We start from the raw sequence: 19,264 nt of genomic DNA, 5'->3' as shown, positions 1-19,264 counted from the left end.
CGGGAGCCTCGCCCACTCAACACTCCGTCTTCTGAGTGGTCTCCAGCTCCTTTCCTCTCTTCTCCACACCCTTCTCCCCTTTCAAGGACTGTTATCCAGGGACTCTAAATCCTCTGTCTCCCTTTCCCAGGGTCCTGCTGAGGTCTGGGATAGTGCCCCAGTTTTAAGGTTGCTTATGTAAATTTCCTGATTTCTTGTCTCCTCAGAATGGCAGGAGCTGCTGGGGAGAAGAAGGAGCACGAGATCTGGTTTCCAGTCCTAGGTCTGGGAACTACTAACTCTTCTGAACTTCAGTTTCCTCATAAAGGCATCTGTAAAATGAAGGGAATAGTACCTACTTCACAACTGTTCGGAAGATGCTGCAGGATTTATTAATAAAAATGCTAATAATAAGCAGTAATATGTCTATGATGCTTTCCACATACCAGGCCCTGTTCTGAGCACTCTACGTATATTAATTCATTTTAATCCTTATGCAACCCTATGAGGTAGATGTTATTCTTATCCCCATTTTGCAATCGATAAAACTGGGGCTTGCAGAGATAAAGTAACTTACCAAAGGTCACACAGCCAGTAAGTAGCAAGGTCCAGGTACGCTCCCGGGAGGCCTTGCTCCAGGCCCAGTACTCCAGCCCACCGTGCCATACTGTGTTTGATGGTGCCCTCCACAGTGGCTGCAACATAATAGACATTCAGTAAATAGTTGTTGAATTTGAACCATCTCTAAAAATGTCTCTCACCACTAGACAGAGATTACCTGAAAAGGGGAAGGATGGTGCATTAGTGTGCTTGGACATCACCATCCCCAAGACAAAGAGCTGCCACTTTGGGAGCGTTGAGAAGGACCAGTGAAAACAAAACCTCCCAGGTGGAGGGAAACTGGGAGCTCAGCTCATCTGGCCTCCACTGCTCCCAAAGCCAGAAGGGCGTAAGTCATATGAAAGCTGCCCTTCTCCACCCACTCATTAACTTCCCAAGGTCACTGTTCCCCCACAGGTGGGAGAGGAGCTCCTCCTAACCTCCCACTTCCCAGGGCCCTGGATCTTGGGTCATTGGAGCGGATCATCACCGGACCCCTGGCCAAAATCCTCCTGTTCCTGGACTGTTGCCACAGTCCCAGAACAAGGAGGGAGGAGTAGGCATCTGTGTAAGAGGTATGGAGGGGCGGAGGTGGGTGAGCATAAAGCAGAGGGGAAAACTGGAAGAAACTGGCAAGGGGCGGAGTCTGAGTGTTCAGTGTCTCTCATTTCTCCTGCTCAAAGCTGTTTTACGTGTCTCATTATCCATGCTGAGTTTGCACAGAATTGAAATAAGTTGCCCAATGTACAGTTGACCCTTGAACAACATGAGTTTGAATTGTAGGAGTCCACTTACGTGCAGATTTTTTTCAATAGTAAATACTACAGTACTACAGGATCCCATCAGCGGTAGGTTGAATCTGCAGATGTGGAACTGCAGATTCAGAAGAATTGCAAGACGGAAGACCAACTATAGATTAGAACTGGATTTTCCACTGCTCAATGGGTCAGCTCCACTAACCCTCACATTGTTCAAGGGTCAGCTATAATTTTAATTTTTTTTTTGATTTCCATATGCCATTCTTGAAGTCCAGATTCCCTCAGCATAGTGTACTAAGGTTTCAAAATTAGAGGCAAACTGTGGACATGCCAAGTCTGATGGGCTTTCTGCAGACAAGCCAGAAGTTTCCTGGGTCAGTTTCCTCATCTGTAAAATGGGAGGTTTGAACTGGACAACCTCTAAGGTTCCCCTATATGACAATATTTGATGGCTCAGTGAGTTCCTGGGCTATGGAGAGCCTGGTGGCTGCTCAGTTAAAAACCCATCATTTCTCTGACTGCAGTAAAGGGGCCCACTTGGGGTAGATGGGTCCTCTTGCCCCTCAATTGCTACAGCCTTACAATCACCCTTGGTTTTTGGCGTTACCACCAACCTTGCACTAATTTAACTTCTAGCATGCCATGCATGCGATAGGTGCTCAGTACAATTTTGTGACCTGAATCAAACTCAAATTGATCAGTTGAATCTCTGCCCCCTAGGACATACTCCAAGAACACTCAGTCCATCACTTGTGTGTCAGCCAGGGGCCTGTCTTCTGGAACGAGTAACTCGGGCTTCTGGACTTGAGGCAGCCCTAACTTTGAACAACTACCTAGAGACGTGCCTCTCCCCGGGGATGAGAGACAGCACATGTCACATAGCCACTGGATCTGCAGAGAAGGTGAAGAGAGGGCCCAAAAGTGCAGACCCTTCTCATAAGACAATCTGCCAGAAAAAAATGTAGAACGGAACACCAGGGGAGGCAACGTTGCCCCCTACTCTCTGTGCCATGACTCCTGCATTCCTTCTACCTGGGAGTGGGGCCCAGAAGACGTGACCCTGAGGCCCTGGAAGCTAAAGGAGTCAAGGCCCACCATGTCTGCATGGACATCAAGTGTCTGCCAGCAGGGCTCACCCAGGGTCCCAGACTGCGGGAAGCAGACATGGTTTCCACGTGGAGATGGAGGGGTGCTGTGCAGCCATGATGGAGCCCTAGGCAAGAAGGCATTGGACATTTCTCTTTTTCACCCCCTCAGCCTTGCCAGTATCTCTGCACTGACCCCTAAATTCCAGTATTCCCATTTACCTCCTAACAGAAGAGCCAATATACCTGCTCCCCAGCACTTCCTCACTGATGGACCAGGGTAAAGCCTGGGAGGGCTGTGGGTAACGGTTTCACAGGGGAAGCCCAGGGAGCCTCACTCCATTCCTAACTCATATCATCATGCCTTCTCGGACACTCTTGTCCTCCCTCTGCTCCCTTCCAGCAACCCTTCCCTCACCTCTAGGACTTCTCAGTACCTGGAAGGCTTTGCCACCCTAGGAGCTGAGGTCTGGGCCTCTAGCAGGGTTATGGTCAAGTTACAAACAGCCATGTCTCAGGATGCAAGATGTACATAAGTACCCAGCCCAAGGCCACAGAGGTGCTGGGATTCACATACACCTGTTTCTTAGATACAGAGCCTCCATCCCAAGGACCCGAGACTGGCCTTCCTTCAGACAAGAGCGTGCCCCTCCTAAGCCAGGAAAGATTTTCAGGGGGCTACAGCACCTCTCCCCAGGAGAGTTGCCCACGCCCAGGACACAGAGTTGCCCGTCGGCCTGGATGCCAAAGGATTCATTCCTAGGATGAAGGGGACCCATTTCTATGACATAGAGCAAGATAGATGGGGAACCCTGTCTGCCTGCAGGATGTGGGTACTCCTGCTGGCAGCAGATCAACCCCCATCTCTAGGCTTCAGAGATGCCCACACCCCAATATTGCCTTCGGGATACCTGGGGGCCCATCCCCTGACAAAACTGCCCACTGTAAGGTAGGATGGGCTGTACCTTTCTGTACAGGACCTCAGCATTCACAACCAGGCCTGGGTCTTGCCCCCGTTCCTGGCCTAGTCGGCAACTCCTACCTTTGCTGAGCAGCTCCCGGCTCCCATGTGATAGCTCCTCTCAGCTGATGCTTCTCCAAGGCTGCTGAAGCCTGAACCACTGCAGTGATCAGTGAGAGGCAGCCGGCAGAGCAGGATGCGCTGAGAGCTTCTGGGTCCTAACGGCCTCCTGCTTCCCACCCAGCCCCTTGGAGCCACTTCTGGAGCCAGGAGCCAGGCACCAGTGCCCCCAGGCAAGGCGCCCAGGAGTGGGCCCAGACCCTCCCCCTCCTCTCAGGCTTCTGGAGTGGTAACTCAAAAGCCTGTTGGGGTCAGGTGATGGCAGGCGGGAGAGACCCTCCTGGCCAGCCTGATGACATAAAAAGAGCACTCAGAGTCAGAAAATCCAGGTTTAAGGCCTGGCTCTGGCTGTTACTAACTGTGTGACCTTGGGCAAGTCATTTGCCATTTCTGGCCTTAGTTTCTTATCTGTTCAAAAAGAATATAGGACAGATGATCCCGGAAGGTTCCTGACAGCCCTGCCATTGCATGGTTCTGTGACATCAGAACCAAGGTGCTTTTGTAGCAGGCCGGTCAGTGCAGACACAGGACACTAGGGTCAGGTCTGGCAGGGGCCGTGGCTCCAGGGCGTGGCCCAAGGTTTGGCTCCTTTGGAAGCTGCCGCATGTATAGAGAGGACAGGTTCAGGAGTGGCTCTCGGGTTTGAAGAGGAGCTAAGGGCCTTGTCCTAACGCTGCACTTGCCCCTCAAAAAGTGCCTTCCTATTGTCTTCTTAGAGTGTATGTTTATGTGGTGTGGGGCTGAGAGAGCTGGTAGAGATGGGGGAATCCAACATACTCATAAGCCACCTTGTGGTACCAGCACAGCACTGCTCCCTGAAGGCAGAATGGGAGGCAGGTACTCAGGAAGGCTCTGATTGGTCTGTATCTGTGGGATCTGCGGGACTGAGAAGAGCTGGGGAACATTATCGGCAGAAGGTCCAAGGCCAGGTGATGAGCCTTTGGAGGTGAGATGAAGGGGCATGGCTTCCCACCAACTATGAAGAAAACAGCTCCCCCAGGATTAGGACTGACACCCAAGGATAGGATCCTAACATTGTAGAGCTGTAAGACATCCTACAGGCCAAGGCATCCATATTTGTGAGGCCCAGAGAGGTGAAGAGATTGCCCAAAGCCACGCATGGCAGAGCCATGAGCCTAGACAAGGAATTCAGGCACGATATCTACTCCAGAGCCCTCTTCCCTGAGACTCACCTATACGGGAACTCCCTCTGTCTCTAAAAGGGAAGAAAGGGAATTCTGGAATTGTTTACCAGACCCAACCCAAAGAGCCATAAGAACAATGAATCACCCAGGAAACTTAGAGGGGGCAAGGTGGCTGCCCCAGGTCAACAACAAAGAGGCCACTGACCAGCCCAGACCCAACCCTGCGATCTCCAATATCCCAGCCACCCTTTCTTGAGCTCTTACAAGTGCCAGCCCCTTTACATACGACACCTTCAATCCTCACACCAGTTCTATGAGGCAGCCATTACTCACCTTATTTTACAGATGAGGAAATGGGTACCCCAGGTGAAGTGACTTTGCCCAGGTCACATAGCTAGTAAATACCAGAGCCAATATTTGAAACCACGTTTGTTTGAAGCCAAAGCATTTACTCCTTTCCCCCTGCCCCCATGGCTTCCCTGGAGGCCTGACATGAGACTCTGGGCTGAGGCCCTAAAGCCAATTCCATAGAAACGGCCACTACCTTCTAGGAAACAGCCTAAAACAAAATTAGATATACCTGAATACAGGGAAATCTAATTAAAATGTCAAATTAGAACCTGAAGACAGCAAAGTGATTTTTATCAAACCTTGTGTTATCATGTCAGCAAGATCATCTTGGCATCAGTCAAACCCTCTGGGATCAGGTAAAGCCTGTCCCTGATCAGCACCCACATCATTCCTGCAGAAGCCTAGCTCAGACTGACATGGCCCCCTTCCAAAGATCCACAAAGAACCAGAGAGAATTCGGGCTCATCAGAACAGGATTATAGAAAGAGCACTGGAGGGAATTCCCAGGCAGTCCAGTGGTTAGGACTCGGCACTCTCATGGCTGGGGCCTGGGTTTGATCCCTGGTCGGGGAAATAAGATCCCGCAAGCTGCGCAGCGTGGCCAAAGGAAAAACAGGGGGGAAAAAGCACTGGATTGGTCAGGAATCCTTGGTTCTAATTGGGCTCTACTCTATTGGTTGATAGTAAGACCTTAGCCTGTGAGTTGGCCATCTGTGCCTTAATCTTTCTATCTATAAAATGGACAAACATTCTTCACTTCCTAGCTTATCTAACAGGGATAGGAAGCCTATAATACATAGCCTGCTTCTCAGGCTCGGGGGAGCTAGTACCCTGGCTGGTCAAACAGCTGGTGTGTGTGGTGGCCAGCAGGCAGTCTCCAGGTCCTGAGGCCCCTCCCAGAGAGCCTTTGGGAAAGGTGGTTGCAAGGAGGCAGTGGATCCTAGAGCATCTTCTCAGTTGCTGGAGGTCATCTTGGCTCAGGAGAGGCAGAAGGAGAGGAAAAACTGCCTATCCTGGCTTGGAGGCAGCTGATAACAATAATAACAAGAACAACAAAGATGATGATGATACTAGTTCTTGAGGGCCCAATCTGGGGAGGCCTTTTTATGCAATATCTCATTAAATGAACTCAGGGTTTGGAGTAGCTATTGACATTACATCGTCCCACCCCACCCTGCCAATCCCTCCCTTTAGAGCTTAGCACAGTGGAGGAGGTGGGAAGGCCAAGGCGGAGAAACTGGGGGTGGTCCCACAAGCCACGTCAGAAATCCATGGCCCACCATACTGCATGCATACCCAGGAGTGGGCTCCTGTTACAGGTTGGGGGCAGGGGTACCCCTCTCCTCAGGATCATGGTGGAGCCCTTGGTGTTGAGGTCTGATTTCTCCATCCCAAACTTTCTCCTTGGTGCAGCCCTGCCCCACCCTTGCCCACCTCTTGACAGGCTATGTCCACCCCCTCCCACTCTTTCCTGCCCCCTCAAGATGAGACCTTGAAGGGGACCAAGTTTATCTTTCATTCGTCCATCCATGTATTCAATAGTCTCTCGAATGCTCTTTATGTGCCCACAGCCTTCTCCCGGTAGCCCCTCGCCTGCTCAGTGGCACCCACTGCCCTCCTCCTCTGCTCTCTCTGCATCTGTCAAAGCCTGCTCTCAGGAAAGAGGCTGACAAATCCATTCACACTGATAGCAGCTTAATGTGTTCTCTCTCCCAGGAATATTAACAATTTAACAGGGAACAAAGGAAAGAAGCCGGATGTTGGGATTCCAGCATCGACCAGGGGTGTCCCTGAGATCCCACAACGAAGACTGGCCTCGCCCCCCAGGACGCCAACATGGCGCCCTCCCTGCACCCACCGCCATCCCCATGGACACCCAACCCTCCCCACGCGGAGAGCAGGCTCACATCTGGGACCTCCCCACCGCAGCTCAGCACCCGGCCGTCCAGAGCCCCCTGTGCCAGCTCCAGCCACGCCTGCTCCCCAGGCAGCCACCCCCCTGCCCACCATCTGTGGCCAAGCTGAGGGGCTGAGGAGGGAGTCGGAGGAAAGCAGAGGTGAAAGCCTTTCCATTCCCTTTATTCCCCCACAGTCTGGCCTACACCCCCTGCCAGGAGCCAAGATCCAACAGTATATTCAGCCTGCAGCTGCCACTGGTCATGTGAGCCCATTGCTAGGTTACAGGGACCCAAAAATAAATCTTTCCCAACCAGATTAGAAACTGGGGGCCTTGGATGAACCAGGCTCAAAAGAGTGACAGGAACACCCACAGTGCATGTGCAGGCCAGGCCTGCTATGAGACCGGGGAGCCTTCCCCATGCTGCCCACCCCCCCATCCATCAGCTGGGGCTCAATGCTGGATCCCCAAAGAAAAATTCCCAGAGAGCTGCTGGGCCTTTGATAATTGCACAATAAATAGGTCTCCAGGGAGAGTGGCCCTTCCTCACTAGCATCAGGGGCTGCTTGGGCAATACCCCTCTGCCTGTTCTTACCATCCAACCTCCTCAGCATCAGCCTGCTCCTCCACATGCCCCACCCCGCCCCCGGTGTACCTAAAAAGCACCATTAACGGTTTGCCCTGTGGCTTGAGGGCCGATCTGTACCAGTTGCCCTTTTCCAGACTTGGGGAGGGAGGGAGATCTAGCAGTAGCCCTAGAACTAGGCACTTTCACAGGAGAAATTTCACAACAATTTTCTGAGTTAGTTTTAATAACTCCATTTATACATGTGGAAACTGAGGCTCAGAGAGGTTAAGTGACTTTCTCAGAGCCACACAGCTGAGCAGCTAGGATTTAAATCCCAGATCTCTATTTACTGAGTCCGGGGTTGGGACAAGGAAGAGGACAGGGAAGCACAGCAATGGAAAATGGGGGTCCCTGAAAACCCTCCCCTGGAGCCTGATAACCAGACACTTTACTTACCCTGAGTTGGGAGTGTTGTCTCTCCCTGCTGCCCTCCTCCACATCCTCTGAGTCAGGCCACAGCTGACTCAGCCCACATGCCTCCTTCTTCATGGCTTTGCACTCTGTCACCTTCTCTGGTCCAGGACCTAGATGGTGTTTAGGCCTGAGGAGGGTCATGTACAAATTCCCACTAATCATTACCCCCTCTACTTCAGAACCCCCAGCTGGAGTCAGAAGAGCAGAGCTGCAAGGGTCATAGGAGGTCAGGTAACTATTTTACAGATGATTAGGCCCAGAGACAGGAAGTAACTTGCCCAAGGCTGCACAGCTAGAAAGTGAAGGAGAAATGACCAGAATCTAAGCCTCCAGATTTTTATCCCCCCTTTTCTTTGCTTGTCACTCAGGATAGCTGGGGGTCCGTCATACCTGGCGCTGGGGCAAACCTGAACTTTCCCCAATACCAGGCTCCCTTCCTCAACCTACCACATCTCCAAGGCCCTCCCACCTGCCTGTTCTCTTCAGTAAAGTGCTCCTCCTCCCCAGGCAAGGGTCTAAGGACTCCCCACTCACCTCCCTGTACAGTCCTTGCCTCCCTGTTCTGAGCACAATCCCATCATCGCCTGAAGCCTCAGAGCATCCCGGTCCCACCTCCTGCAGCTCCCAGAGGCCCAAACTGCAGGCTTCATGTCACTCTATTCAAGAATGTTTACTGAGCACCTACTATATGCAAAGCTCTGTTTAGGGGGTAAGAGAAAAGGTACGAAGGTGAAACAAATATAAACATTGCCCTCTTGGTGCTTACAATCTAGAATGGAGATGAAGTAGGTTATAACCTTCAAAGGAGAGTCAAAGTGCCATGCAGATTCAAAGGAAAAAGTGAACCCACTCCCTCAGGAAATCTGGGAAGGCTTCCTGAAGGAAGTGGCATGGGTCTTAAAGGAGGGGTAGGATTTAAACTGTGAGTAGTTGAAAGAGGAGAGGAGGAGAGTAGTTCAGGTGGAAGGAGCAGGTCTAGCAAAAACATGGAGACAGGCAGGTTTATGAAGACAGGGCACGATAAGTTGTCCAGTTTGACTGAAAAATAATCAGGGGAAACATAGGGCCACAGATGTGCCCATCTCTGGTCTTTTAGTGAGTCAGTTGATAAGTACTGAATCCACAAGTTCCAGAGTGAGGGGATGAACTCAAGGGTGGGAATTTTCCTTATCATTCAGGCCTAGAGAGAGGAGAAAAAACACATAGGTCATCAAGGAGATAGTGCCTGTGAACATACGACAGAGTGAACTCAGGGCCATCAGAGATGAAGTGATGTAGAAACCAAATGATACCCATGAGTCCCTGGTGGGGCTCTCACTCATGACCTGCATGTCCATTCTGTGGGGGAGGTGAAGGGTGGAGTGGTAACTTGAGTGCCTGGAAATTCTCCCTTCTAGATTCATGGTGTCATAAGAAGCTTCCCAGCCTGATCTGCAGGGACAGGGCACCCTGGACCACCCAGCTGCTCATTCCAGAGCGGGCTGCCCAGCTGCCCAGCTCACTGTCAGGTCCTGGGCTCTGACCTAAGAACAAAGAGTTGAGCTGGGTTTCCCAACCTGGGGTCCACAGAGCACTCCCAGCAGTGCCCGGTCTCTGACTCTAGGGGGCGCCCCTGCTCTACATCTCTGGGACAGTCCCCCTAAGCAACATGTACTCCGCCCCGCCAGCCTAACTGAGCCCTAGGGTAACCTGACCCTTCCTTCTCCAGGCTGGGCACAGCTGGGCACAGGGATACGGGCCCTATGGCCTCTTTCCCAGACAGTGTTCTTTCCTCCAAAGTCCTCTCCCTGCATTCATGACCCACAGGATTCCCCCCCGCCACCCGCCTCCATTCAACTCTCATGCCCCCACGGCCAAGGAAGGGCCAGATTCCCAGACCCAGGGCTCCTTAGGGATGGAGAGATGGACTCTGAGTGGCCCCTTGGGGTGGGGGTGGGGCCGATGGTCAGCCCTCGACCACCTACCTGAGGACTCTGCTGCAGAATGGTGTGTGAAAGCTTGGTCTCTCAGATGGCCTAGCCTGGAAGGGTAGGCCTGGAGGATCTAAATCAGCCCTGGGGTCAGGGGACCCTGGATGGTGAGGACCTGGGCTGGAGAGAAGACACCAACTGCTACATTTCAGGGCCTCTAGGCCGCCCTGACAGTCAGAAACCACAAGGGGGCAGTGTTGGCCACAGAGCTGCAAAGAGTCGATTGCAGTTTCCAGGTAGAGGCTTCTCACCTCCAAACCTCACCGACTTTATCCCTCCTGGGGCACTTGCTGTCCTGCGGGCCCCGAATTTTCACCTTTTTGACCTCCCACAATCTCAGCTTGGAGGACCAGGCAAGAGGGCCAAGACTCCCGAGAGAAAATCCCTCCTACTCCTAGGAATTGGGTAGGAAGAGATGAGCAGGCTGGCATCCTGGAAGGAGCACTGAACTCAGAGTACAGAGGCTGCACCTGCATAAGTGAGCAGTGCACTTGGGGCTACTCTCCTCACTTCTCTGAGCCCAAGCTCCAAATGAGGATTGGACTAGACGTGTAGATGCTCTCTAAGGTCCTTTGCAGCTCTCGATTTTGAGTCTCACAGCTGCTGTCCTCAAGTGGCTTCTCTCTCCAGGGCCCTGGCAGCTTGAGACATTCAGGGCCTGGGGGTAAGGGGCTGGGTGCAGGAAATAGCAGTGGGCACTTCTGCTCTCCACAAACCAAGTCATTCCTATGGGAATTACAGTCAGAAAGAGATTCAGTCCTAGGACTGGGAAGGGACCCAAGAAGGGATAACCAGCATCAGCTGGGCCCCAGAAAGACCTCTCTAAAGGGCTCCATCTGAATGGTTTGTGTGTGACTGTGTGAATGGTAGGAGGGCTGGAGGCTGGCTGAACAGGGTCCCCTCCCAGACCCAGGCTACCCAAAAACCACGGGGCCAGATTGGACAGCCCCAACGTGGAGGCTGCAGAAAGCCTAGACCCCTGCCCTTGGCCTTTTCACTTCAAACCCCCCAACAGTCACCTTCTGCCCTTCTCCCCACATTGCTCGGACTCCTGCTTCCAGCCCATACCCTCATCCCCAAAAAGCAGAGCTCAAGGCTTGAATCTAAGAGAGGGTCCCTGCCTGACCTTCCTGTCTCTGGACTCCCGGCCCACCCCCTATCCCTCCAGACCAGCTCTGTTCCCTGTGCCTCTTTGTCCCCAGGCAGTGTCTCCTGACTCCTGTCATTTCACACCAGGCCCCTGGACACACTCTGCCCAAGCATCTCAGCTTCCTGATGGGGCATCTGATCGGGCACCTGGGGCCTGACCCTACTCAGCACAGGGTGTGTCCTGCTTCTTGTATCCCAGCTTCTCTTTCTTCCCTGATGGCCCCATTTCTAACTTTTCTGTCTCTTATTTGGCTTCCCTCGTTTTATCTCTCTCATCTGCTCTCCCTAGCCTGTTCTCAGAACTCTCCAAGTCTCAGAGCCTCTTTGCCCTGGGCCTCTGCTCCCCCGCCTCTCTGTTTCTTTGCCTCAGTGTACACCTTTCCTTTCCCATCTCTCTCTCCACCCTCACTTCCTCCTCTGCAGTGAGTACATTGAGAATCTGATCCATCCCTCTCTGGACGGAGGGTATAAATAGCAGAGGGAGGCCGGGCTAGGAGCCAAACTTGCTACCAGCCTCTTCTTTGCAGCCACAGGCTTAGGCAACCAGGACCAGTAGTGGGGAGGGTCCTGGGTAGGATCCCCGGGGAAGGGAGTTAGAGAGTTGGGATTGAAGGCCACTGTACAGAGTGGCAGACCCAGACAGAGAGGATGTGACAGGAAGCTGGGGGTCTGGAGCTTCACGTGTAGGCCAGGTCCTCCCCACCAGCCTATCCACCCCTACTGGTTATGGAGTCCCTACTTCTGCTGCTAGAGAAGGAGCTCTGGGTCAGACGACTCCCCAGGGCCACTCGATGGCCCTGCCCCCTCCTCCAGGGCACAGATGCGTGGGCACAGGTGTCTGCCAGCAGACAGCAGCTGCGGACTGGAGTGGAAGTGGTGCCCTCAGGAAACAGGCCACACTCTCACCCCAGCCAGCTCCCTGGCCTAATTAGAGACTGGAATGGGCATTGATCGTCCCTGAGCTCATTATGTCACAGCTGGGGAACAGCTGGCCAGTTTTTTCCAGGCCATTAGCTGCACCATGAAGCGGAGAGAGGGAGGGGGCGTGCGAGCAGGATCAATACCCCGTCTGTCTGTGGGGGGAAGCGCCTAGTGGCTGCCTCCTTCCGTGCTGCAGGCTGTGCTTCTCTCCAGGGCTGCCTGCCTGTGAGCCGAGCTCCTTGGAATTCATACACAAAGCTCAGCTCCTTCCAGCCTGGAGGCTGGAGAGACAGACTCTGACCTGACTTTGATCTGGCCTGCAGGGACCCTCTGAGTCTTCTCTCTCAGGGGATTAGAAGGGCAAGAGAGAGGTTCAGGTTACCCCCGCTGGTCTCCGAGGAGACCTTAAAAGTCCAGCTCCTCCCACCCCCGCAGCAAGATGACACCTAAAGCAGCTGTTTCTGCTGGCCCCCGGGCCCACCTGTCTGTGCCCCTGCGCTTGGCCGGGTTTGGTTTCCTGCGGGGTGGGGAGATGGGAGGGGATGCTCCAAAACTTGGGGAACAGCAGATGGTAAAAGGAGGGAGGGAAGCAGGTCAGCTGGGCGGGACCTAAGACAGGAGGAAAACTGCCCACACGGCCTGACCCCTGGAGGCCCACTGTCAGAAGGGAGTTCAGCTTTATTTCATGAACTGGCTTTTTACTTATGGAGTTAGGAAGTGTCAAGACCTCCAGAATACCCCAAGCCACACTTCTCAGTTTACAGAGAGAGAAAGCAAACTCTAACATGCCTTAAGCGCTCTCTGCCTGGCCGACTACTATCAGGGCTTCACTTTGGTTCTCTCTGCTCCTTTCCTGTTTGTTCTGTATGAGTTCTAATGCAGCCCCGGGGACTCTCAGTCATACGTCCTCAGGCCACCAGTAGAGTTGTGGGAACCGCCAGGCTCCCCTCCATCCTGCCTGTACGCCACCCCGCCTCCAGCGCCACGATGGGTCCAGCTGCTGGTTTCCTGGGCAGTTCCCCTACTCCGCTGAACAGAGGCCAGGATGTGCCATGCCCTCTGCTCCCCAAACATCCTGCCGTAGCCTCTGCTTCCAGAGTCAGCAGTGAATTGAGCGGGGGAGTCAGAAGGCCTGAACTCCAGACTTGAGTTCCTGCTAGGCTTGCCTCCAGCCCTGAAGAGCCGGCAGACTGGTTTAACTAGAAGGGCACAAAGGACAGAGGGCCCCTAAAATGTACTCCTCGCATCATGGATGAGGAAACTGTGTCTCAATGAGCAGAAGCGATTTGCTCAAGGACGCCCAGCTGGTGAGAGCAGATCTGAGACTGGGTTTGCCAACTCCCAGGTGATCAGTGTTGGTTCTATTCCACCACGGGGCCTTGGCTGTAAGTTCCAAAAGCCAATGATCAGTGTCTAGCGGATCACCCTTGACCCATCCAGCACGTCCCAACAAATCCAACAAATCGATCCCTAGCAAACCCAGAGGGCACCCTCTTTCTCAGGCCTCTCAGAACCAATCAGAATGCAGGTTGGTCACCACTGCTGCCAGAAGCAGCCCCTTCTCCCGTGAGCCTCCATCAGGTCGGGAGCAGCTGCTACCAAGGGATCTGATCAAGCGCAGACCGGCTGGGCTCTGCTGTGTCTGATGTTGATCCATCTGTCTGTCTGGGTCCAAGAGGTGCTGAGGGCAGAGGGCGTCTGGTGGTAACCTGGCCTTGCTGAACTTCCTCCAGCCTGACTCACAGGGATAGAGCGAACTGGAAGAAATTAAGTATTGCTCCTTCTGCTGGCATTGTGAGGAAAGAAATGTCTACATGCACTTGAAGATGACACAGCACCTGGCCCCAGAATCGAAAGGGCACACAGATGAGCTCCTGGGGCCAGCTTCCCCGGGGCCATTGTCAGGGTGGCCTCAGGCTCATTGTCTTCTCCTTTGACTCCGGAACAGGGAGTGACAGCCTTAAGCAGCAGGGGCTAAGATGCTGAACCCCTGTGGTTCTAGCCAGGATGTGGTGGCAAGACAGCCTGGAGAGAGAACCCTAGCATAGGGTGCTTCAGGTGGGGATCTTGTGGCAGAAGAGCTCTGAGAAGCCAAGGGCACAGGAATCAGCCCCCCGAGGCTGGAAAGGGAGGTAGAGAGGCACCAACGCTGAACCATCTCCTGTCAGAGTGTCCATGATGAGGAGAGTCCTGGCTGGGTGTCACATGGGTGCCCTTTACTAGCCTTGTAGACTGGGGCAAGGCCTGGTCTCTCTGATCATTAGACTTTCCTGATCTGTGACAAGACGCAGAGAGCAATATTTGCTTCACAGGTTGCTGCAGCTTTAAGGCTCACGGGGGGAATGTCTGTGAGAGGCTTCGGAAAATGTACAAAACAGGAATGATAATTTTCATTACCCCGCACTGCTGTCTGTCGGCACCTCTACAGTGGGTGGCATTAGGACCCTGATTCCTAAGTTGCCAGAGAGTGGATTGTATCACAACGTTGTGTACATAGGTTTTGTCGGGAATGACAGAAGCAAAGGGCCTTGTCTTCTAGAAGGGATTACCCAGACCCCACCAGCAGATGTTTATGAATCTATAACAGCATCCATTAGTCCCCACAGGGTCCCTTTGCTCACAGAGAAGGCGCCTAACATCGAAGCATCCAGGATACGAGTGCATGCACAAGCATGAGCACACAAGGACACAGGCAGACGCACCACGGCAATCCGTGGCTTTGCCATCAACTGTCCCCCTTCCTAGGTGCTGGGCCTCCTCAGTTCTCAGTCCATTAAGAGAGTAATCTCTCTGAGAATAACAACGTTGCGATGATAACTGGTTGAAGAACTAAGAGAAATGTCTGGACTGAAGGGACAATTTTGCATTCATTAGTTGTAGTTTTCTGGGAGAAAGATACTACTAATGATTTATATTTGGTATCATATTTTATGACTTACAAAAGACTGTCACATACATTACTATTTAAGCCACGTGGCACTCTTAGGAGACACATACTATTTATTATCTCAGGCTCAGAGAGGTGAAGGGCCTTTCCTTGTCTTCATATTTCGTGATCTTGATGTTTTTGAAGAATATAGTCCAGTTGTTTTGTTCCTCAATTTGGGTTTGGCTGATGTTGCCTTATGAGTGGATTCAGGTTATGCATTTTTGTCAGGAATGCTACAGAAATGATGCTGTGTTCTCGGTTCATATCCTAAGAGACAAACAACGTTGATTCATCCTGTTTCAAGGATGTTAACTTTTATCAGTTGGTTAGGATCATGTCAGACAAGTTTTTCCACTGTAAATTCAATTATAAGTATTGTGTACTTATCAATTAATAAGCATTTGTGGGGAGATACACTGAAACCGTGTAAACACTGGGTTCCTCATCAAATTTTCACCCACAGGATTTAGCACTCACTGATGCTTCTTACCTAAGTCATTTATTACTATGATGGTTGCCAAATGGTAATTTTCTAATTTTATCTCTTTTCTGTATTTATCAATTGGCATTCTAACGTAAGGTAGTGCCTTCCCTTCTCACCACGTATTTATTCATATCTGTATTCACTCGTCCATTCCTATTTTATTCAATGGGTTACTACACTGAATACTAATACCAAAATTATTTATTTTGATGCCTAAATTGTTCCAGACTTGGCCTGTGGGTATCCCTTCAATCTGGATTATGTATCCTTTTGTTCCCATCATTCTTTGAGCAATTCCTTACTTTCTAGCACAACAAGATGCTCTAGGTTCATCTAGTAATTTCTAGGCTGGTCAGTCCTGGCTCTTTTTAGTGGAAAATTTAGAAACAAAGATCAGAGTGATTGGTGTGTTCACTGCTATTCGGGTATCATTGCTTATAGGACCTCTAAATAGACGGAACTAGAAATATATATGTACACACACACACACACACACACACACCCCCTTACATCTATTTATCTATGTTTAAAACATGGGTTCAAACTAATTGCCCCAATTCTGATGGTTTACTTCCTTTCCATAAATGTAACTCCTTTCACTAACCGTGAGAAATATAGCTCCCATTATCCTCAATATGTTACCTGTTTTCTCAAGTCTTCTACTTGCAATCAATCTCCTAATCATATGAGCCATCTTCTCTGCCCCAGGCTCACCAAATATACTGGTTGCACTGGCCAAATTTTGACCCCAGTCTCACTGACCACACTAGCTATGCTGACTGAATCCTCCATCTATATCAAAGGGAAAGAGGAGAGGAAGGGCACATTCTATAATTTTTTGAAGTATTGGATTTATTTAAGTTTGTCTTCATCACATATTGAAATCAATTACACAGTCATTCAGACACATCATATAACCTAAAGATATCTGTTCCAATAACAGAGCACCTTTAATGTTTCTAATAGAGTAATAGAGCCAGTATTTATGAAGTTATTTCTAGATTAATCTGAAAAACAGATTATAACATGTGTGTTCTTCATTCTGCATTTTTTTTAAAGTTACTCTCTATTTATTTGTTTATTTATTTATTGCCTGCATGGGGTCTTTGTTGCTGCGTGCAGGCTTTCTCTAGTTGCACTGAGTGGGGACTGCTCTTCATTGTGGTGCACGGGCTTCTCTTGCTGTGGAGCACGGGCTCTAGGCGTGCAGGCTCAGTAGTTGTGGCACGCGGGCTCTAGAGCGCAGGCTCAGTAGTTGTGGCACATGGGCTTAGTTGCTCCATGGCATGTGGGATCTTCCCAGACCAGGGATCAAACCCATGTCCCCTGCATTGGCAGGCGGATTCTTAACCACAGAGGCACCAGGGAAGTCCCCATTCTGCATTTTTAAAGCTCTCTCATAATCTGTTTTCTTATTTTATATTCATTCTAACTTTGTAAAGATGACGAAGTAGAGATCCTTTGCCCTACTGATAAATTCAGGAAAAAAATTTCAAAGAAGGTATGTCAGAGACTAGTTGTTTACCAAACCATTTCCTTTTACCTCCTGGGTTCAAGCCTGACTACATTTCCCAGCCTCCCCTGCAATCAGGTGTGGTCATATGACTGAGTTCTGGCCAGTGGAATGTGGGCAGAAGTGATGAATGCCACTTCTAGACCCATAACACCTTCCACACAATTCTGCAGGCTCCAAGTCTCTTCCCCATCTGCTGACTGAATGCAGAGAATCCAGTAGAGGATTCCAAAGCCTGTAGCAGTTGGCTGAGCCACAAGATGGACAGTTCTAGGTCCCTGTATCACCCTGTGGAAGGCCATCAGCTGAACATCTGCATTAAACTCTTGTGTGAATGTGCGGTTGACTTGTATTGTGATAAGAAACTGAGACTTGGAGGTTATTAGTCACGTCGATTAGCTCACCCTAACTAATACAGAAAGTAAATTAATTGCCAAAGTTTACCCTTTAGAAGTGATGAAGCATCATGTTGAATACGACCTTCTGATCCCTACCTGGGGGTTCTTCCCATCAGATCAGAGCAAGTTAAATAACATTTTCCTCTTTAGCGCAAGCATGACACTAGACCAACATTTTATCCCTTCCCCTTTCCCAAGGGGACCGTGGCCCACATTTGCTGTTTCATGGATTCATCTTCATCAGATGAAAACACCTGGTTTGCCTAACACCTGACCTCTGGCAGGGGACTTGCCCACCCTGTAGAGGTGAGTCTCCCCGGTGAAAGGGGACAGCCCTTCAATTTCCCACAAGTGGACTCTGGTTGGTGTGGCAGTGGTGACAGGGCCCGAAGTCTGGGGATGGTCCAAAAGGCTTGGGGACAAGTTGATTTCTTCCTCTGACACAGGAGGCCAGCAGCAGTTCCTGGTCACCTCTACATCCTGGCTATTCATAGGCTGACAGCTATGAATAGCTGTTCAGCATGTCAGCGCAGTCCAGACTTTCAGAAACTTACATCTTCCTGAAGAGGATGTTCCTCACCTTCCTGCCTCCAGGCAAGACAATTTTTCAAGACCAAGAGAGTTAGAGAAATCAGATCAAGAAGGTGGGGAAAGTGGGGAACAATGCAATAATATGGGCGAAAGGAAAACTCAGGCTGGAGGTGTGGACATGAGAAGCCTTGGGAGCTTTCTCAATATCTCAGTCTAAATTTCCGAGTAAAGTCACAAAGTCATATTTCTAGAGTTGGGCAAAGCCCCAAGGTTTGCCTAGCCTTCATTTCATAGAGAAATGACTAACTGTCATTTCATAGAGAGGAAATTGAGGACCTGAGTAATTAAGGAGCATATCCAAGGTCACAGAGGTAGTCAGGGCTAGGACTGGACCCCAGAACAGTGCTCTTAGCACTTTTCTACTATGTTTGCAGGTCTGATGGGAACCACTCAGTTCAAGCAGTAGGAGAAGCAGATGTAATTAGGATACTAAGTGCTGGAGAGTGTGGTCTCTGAGGACACATCTCTCCATGACCTTGGCCAACCCCCAAGCCTCCCTGAAAGCCTTTCCCTGCTTCTTTGAGAAGCCAGCTCCCATCACCCACCAGGGTCTGTCACAATCGGTCTGGGGTGAGTCGCTCAATTCCAAGGTGAAGCAGGAGTGGAAACATCTCCACTTAGAACTCCAGAGCATCTGGGAAGGGAAAGTGTCTCCAGACTGGAAAGGCATGGAAATTTCCCTGAACCCAGAAGCACGCCTGGAATAGTAGCAACCTCTGCATCACCGCTCCAGCCTGGCCTTGTTAGTGAGGCAAACTGCAATCAGGAGATAATTAGCTTGCTGTTATTTATTCCCTGCGCTAATCAGCAGTCCACTGTTTGCACAGTGGAGAGGGCTCCCGCCCCCAGAGCAGTGGGCGGAGGGGTCCTCAGGGACCTTTAGTTACCAGCCAGGAAACAAGCAGCAGAAGACAAAGGGCTGTGGAGATGAAAAGAGGGAGGAAGAGCCCCGACTACAGGACCCAGGCGCTGCTGGGTGCACAGTGCACAGATCCCTGGGGAGAGGCGGCTGAGGATCACCAGGAGCCCCGGCAGCACCACGCTCCACTTCGTTTTGTTCTTGGGGTTGGGCTCTGGTCAATAAAGGGCGGCTGGCGTTCACCTCCCTGTTCTGCCTCACTGCAGTCAAATTGCCTTTTTCCAAGGCGACTTTCAAAAAAAGATGACATTTATCAAAGCCTGCTGAGTGGTGACCTTGGTGGGAAGGGAGAGAGGGCGGGTGTACTGTCTATGGAAGCAGGCAAAGAAAATGAGGAAAACCTTGGAGGGAAGGAAACGCTTTCAAACCTCAAAGTTGTTGGAAATGCTTTTAAGCCATGGGGAGACGGCTCTGGGTTTGAGGCCATGCTCAACTGCACTGCCTCTTGCCCC

At 51.1% G+C, this 19,264-nt stretch overlaps 1 long non-coding RNA gene across 1 annotated transcript; it reads right to left on the bottom strand.

Annotated features, from left to right (window-relative positions):
* Positions 1-221: 221 nt before the first annotated feature.
* Positions 222-3,534, bottom strand: LOC118891019. The gene is made up of 3 exons (XR_005018878.1): positions 3,465-3,534; positions 557-674; positions 222-311 (listed from the first exon to the last, which is right to left on the bottom strand). It is a non-coding gene; the product is annotated as an uncharacterized LOC118891019 (long non-coding RNA).
* Between the last annotated feature and the right edge of the window lie 15,730 nt (positions 3,535-19,264).

The sequence above is a fragment of the Balaenoptera musculus genome, chromosome 1, assembly GCF_009873245.2.
Source record: "Balaenoptera musculus isolate JJ_BM4_2016_0621 chromosome 1, mBalMus1.pri.v3, whole genome shotgun sequence".
Lineage (NCBI taxonomy): Eukaryota > Metazoa > Chordata > Mammalia > Artiodactyla > Balaenopteridae > Balaenoptera > Balaenoptera musculus.
This window is presented reverse-complemented; position numbering and strand designations above follow the sequence as displayed.